Raw genomic sequence first — 4,461 nt, 5'->3', positions numbered from 1 at the left:
CAACTCAGGGATTGGAGCCCTAATGTTGGCTAAAAGGTAAAAAGCTCAACTCAGGGATTGGAGCCCTAATGTTGGCAAAAGGCGACTAGGGAATGGAGGCCCTATGTCTAAAAAGGCGCAACACAGGGATTGGAGCCCTAATGTTGGCTAAAAGGTAAAAAGCTCAACTCAGGGATTGGAGCCCTAATGTTGGCAAATGTTGACTAGGGAATGGAGACCCTATGTCTAAAAGGCGCAACTCAGGGGTTGGAGCCCTAATGTTGGCTAAAGGGTAAAACGCTCAACTCAGGGATCAAAACCCTAATGTTGGCAAAAGGCGACTAGGGAATGGAGGCCCTATGTCTAAAAGGCGCAACTCAGGAATTGGAGCCCTAATATTGGCTAAAGGGTAAAAAGCTCAACTCAGGGATTGGAGCCCTAATGTTGGCAAAAGGCGACTAGGGAATGGAGGCCCTATGTCTAAAAGGCGCAACTCAGGGATTTGAGCCCTAATGTTGGCTAAAAGGTAAAAAGCTCAACTTAGGGATTGGAGCCCTAATGTTGGCAAAAGGCGACTAAGGAATGGAGGCCCTATGTCTAAAAGGCGCAACTCAGGGATTGGAGCCCTAATGTTGGCTAAAAGGTAAAAGGCTTAACTCAGGGATTGGAGCCCTAATGTTGGCAAAAGGCGACTAGGGAATGGAGGCCCTATGTCTAAAAGGCGCAACTCATGGATTGGAGCCCTAATGTTGGCTAAAAGGTAAAAAGCTCAACTCAGGGATTGGAGCCCTAATGTTGGCAAAAGGCGACTAGGGAATGGAGGCCCTATGTCTAAAAGGCGCAACTCAGGGATTGGAGCCCTAATGTCGGCTTACCAGGTTGATATTGGGAATTCTAAGCTATCCTTTTTTGGGATTTTCTTCTTTTGTTATCTCTTTTCTTTCTTTTTCATTTTTGATAAGATGAAGGAAAGAACTTGGAGGAAACTTCCCTTTTGCATTGATTATTTGCTACAAAGCTGTTTCACCACTTGCGCGTTTCTTTTCTTTTGGCTGCACCTGCTTTGCCACGGTTGCCTGGATTGCACCTGTTTCAATTTTCAAACAAAGAACAATTGTTAGTTTGAAACGGTGGTTGGTTTTGTGGCCTTGATTGCTTGATCCCGGCCTAGCTTCTGTCGAGAACCTCTGCTGCTTGCTGGTTTTGAAGATTAATCTCTTTCAAACCGAAGGGCTCAACTTTCGAGATTTCATGACAACTCACCCGTATGGGGTTTGACCTTTTCACTTTATTCTGCTCTTAGGACCTTTGTCTTTGACTTTATTTCCTTTTCAATATCTTTTCTTTGAAAGCATCAACGTTCATGGCCAGTCCGGATTAGCTTGGAGCACCCGCTGAGGCTGGGTACTTTCTTTAGCTTTTTCTAGGCAGAGCCCTGTAAAACCAGTTCTGCCACCTTTTCTTTATAATAGTTTCGGAATCAGAGTTAGACCGAAAGGGATTCAAAGAAAAATGAACAAAAGGCAAGAAGATGAATTTAAAGAGAAGCGTCCCTTTCAGGGAGAAAAGAAGGACTTATCTGGGGTGCATGCAAACTTTAAATAGACATGACATGCTTCTTGGACTGGATGCCCGACCCGCACAAACTTTCCCAACTTTTCGTAAACTCATTGACCCATATTTCAAAACCAGGGAACTTGCCAGGACACTTTCAAATGGTGGGAGATGTCTTTTGTTCGGCCGACAGCGCCCTTTGCGGGTTTTCGCCAATCGACCTCTCTCATTTCTCTTTCCACCGTCGCCCGATAGTTACGAGTTTTCACTAAGCGGACTCTCTCATTTTTAATTTCTCTACTCACCGTCGCCGTTTGGTGCCCGTAGGTTTTCACTGATAAGACTCTCTCATTTTATTTCTCTCAATTTGGATTGCATCAGATTCCAACAATGATGTTTTTCAATTCCCACGCCTTTGCCAATTGATCGGAAGGACTTGGACAAGGTTTTTGGGTAAAAAGAATTTTGGACGAAATTACAACTTTGGAACCGTTTTGGTGGGCTCATGGCCGAGCCATTATATCCTCTGCCCTAGTTTCACTTTTTGGGGGAATTGGGATTTTTGTTTTGGTGTGACTGAACCCCAGAGAGAGGCTGCCTACGTATCCTTTCAGAATTAAGTCAGACGTAGTTCAGGGAAATATTTGTTTTTGGTTGTTTTTGTTTTTGTTTTGTTTTGTTTTTTTTCTTCTTTTTTTTTCTCATTTTTTCATTTTTTCATTTTTTTTCTTTTTTTTCTTCTTCCTTTTTTTTGTTTTTTTTAAATAGTACTACCAGGTTCCAAAGAGGGTAATCAAGGAAGAGTAACCGGCTCAAATGGGTTTGCAAAGGGTTGATAGTGTTTGGGTAGTGGGAATGAAAGCCTTCGTCATCTCAATTGCACAAAGTCATCACCGCAGAAAGCTTAAACATAGTACCTTTTTACTGCATCCGCATTCACAGCTGCTTCGGGATCATTTTCTTCGATATCACCCAGATACAATGCTCCTCTCGGCAATATCTTTCTGATGATGTATGGACCCTTCCAATTAGGAGTAAATTTTCCTTCTGCTTCCTGGTGATGAGGAAGAATGCGCCTTAACACTAGTTGTCCCACTTCAAAATTCCTGGGCCGTACCTTCTTGTTATAAGCACGGGCCATTCTTTGTTGGTACAGCTGCCCGTGACAGACCGCATACATCCACTTTTCATCAATTAAGGCCAACTGTTCCAGCCGAGTCTTGACCCACTCACTATCCTCAATCTCTGCTTCAACGATTATCCGGAGCGAAGGGATTTCTACCTCTGCGGGTATAACAGCCTCAGCTCCATAAACCAACAGGTATGGGGTTGCTCCTACCGATGTGTGCACTGTGGTACGATATCCTAGTAATGCAAAAGGCAACTTTTCATGCCATTGTATGGAGCTCTGAATCATTTTTCTCAAAATCTTCTTGATGTTCTTGTTTGCTGCTTCAACAGCACCATTGGCTTTGGGCTGGTAGGGAGTGGAGTTTCTATGCGTTATTTTGAATTGTTCGCATACTTCTTCCATCAAACGACTATTCAGATTTGCAGCATTATCTGTGATGATAGTTGCAGGAATGCCAAAACGGCAGATAAGATTAGAGTGCACAAAATCTACCACTGCTTTCTTGGTGACTGATTTGAGAGTGACGGCTTCAACCCACTCCGTGAAGTAATCAATGGCAACCAATATGAATCTATGTCTGTTTGAGGACTTTGGCTCGATCGGCCCAATGACATCCATGCCCCAGGCAACAAATGGCCAAGGTGCTGAAATAGGATGCAGTTCTGTTGGAGGTGCATGAATCAAATCACCGTGCACCTGACACTGATGGCACTTCCGGACAAAGCTGAAGCAGTCCTTTTCCATCGTTATCTAGTAATACCCTGCTCGAAGGATTTTCTTTGCCAAAACATACCCATTCATGTGAGGTCCGCACACTCCTGCGTGTACTTCATGCATAATTCTTCCAACTTCCTCGACGTCAACACATCTTAACAAGTAGAGATCCGGGGTTCTTTTGTACAAGACATCACCACTTAAAAAGAAACCACTTGCATGCCGCCTAATGGTTCTCTTTTGATCTCCAGTGGCTTGCTCGGGGTATTCTTGTGCTTTCAGAAATCTTTTGATGGCTGGGTGATTGGTTCTGCCTCAACCGTATTACAGTAACCATGCCTTTCTTTGATTTGGATCTCCAAGGGATCAATGTGGGCATTGCCTGGGTAAGGCAGCATCGAGGCCAGAGTGGCGAGTGCATCAGCTAGTTCATTGTGACACCGAGAGATGTACCTGAACTCTATCGACTTGAACCGCTTGCTAAGTTCTTCCACATGTTGCCGATAGGGAATAAGCTTAACATCTCGGGTCTCCCATTCTCCCTGGGCTTGCCGGATAATCAGATCTGAGTCCCCCATAATCAACAACTCGTCGACGTCCTGGTCAATCGCCATGTTCATACCCATGATGCAAGCTTCATACTCAGCAGTATTGTTCGTGCAGAAAAACCGGAGCCTGGATGTGGCTGGATAATGCTGACCAGTGGGTGAGATCAAGATTGCCCCAATTCCCACACCTTTGGCATTCACCGCTCCGTCAAAAAACATTTTCCAAGCATGGGTATCCTCAGAGATTGCTTCTATTGAATTTACCTCTTCATCTGGGAAGAAAGTGCTCAACGATTGGTATTCCTCGTCAACCGGATTTTCAGCCAAATGATCTGCCAACGTCTGGGCTTTCATCGCCTTGAGAGTGACATAGACTATGTCAAATTCAGTGAGCAGAATCTGCCATTTTGCTGATCTCTCTGTGGGCATCGGTTTCTGGAATATGTATTTTAAAGGATCTAACCTGGTTATGAGATAGGTGATGTGAGCTTGCAGATAATGTCTTAGCTTCTGAGCAACCCAAGTCAGAGCACA

The 4,461-nt window shown here is 44.3% G+C and overlaps 1 pseudogene; it reads right to left on the bottom strand.

The window, feature by feature from the left end:
• LOC109241561 overlaps positions 1–4,146 on the bottom strand; it is a 16,320-nt pseudogene extending 12,174 nt beyond the window's left edge.
• Positions 4,147–4,461: the final 315 nt, after the last annotated feature.

The sequence above is a fragment of the Nicotiana attenuata genome, unplaced genomic scaffold (genome assembly GCF_001879085.1).
Source record: "Nicotiana attenuata strain UT unplaced genomic scaffold, NIATTr2, whole genome shotgun sequence".
Classification (NCBI taxonomy): Eukaryota; Viridiplantae; Streptophyta; class Magnoliopsida; order Solanales; family Solanaceae; genus Nicotiana; species Nicotiana attenuata.
The sequence above is the reverse complement of the archived record's forward strand: the minus strand, read 5'-3'. Positions and strand labels throughout refer to the sequence as shown.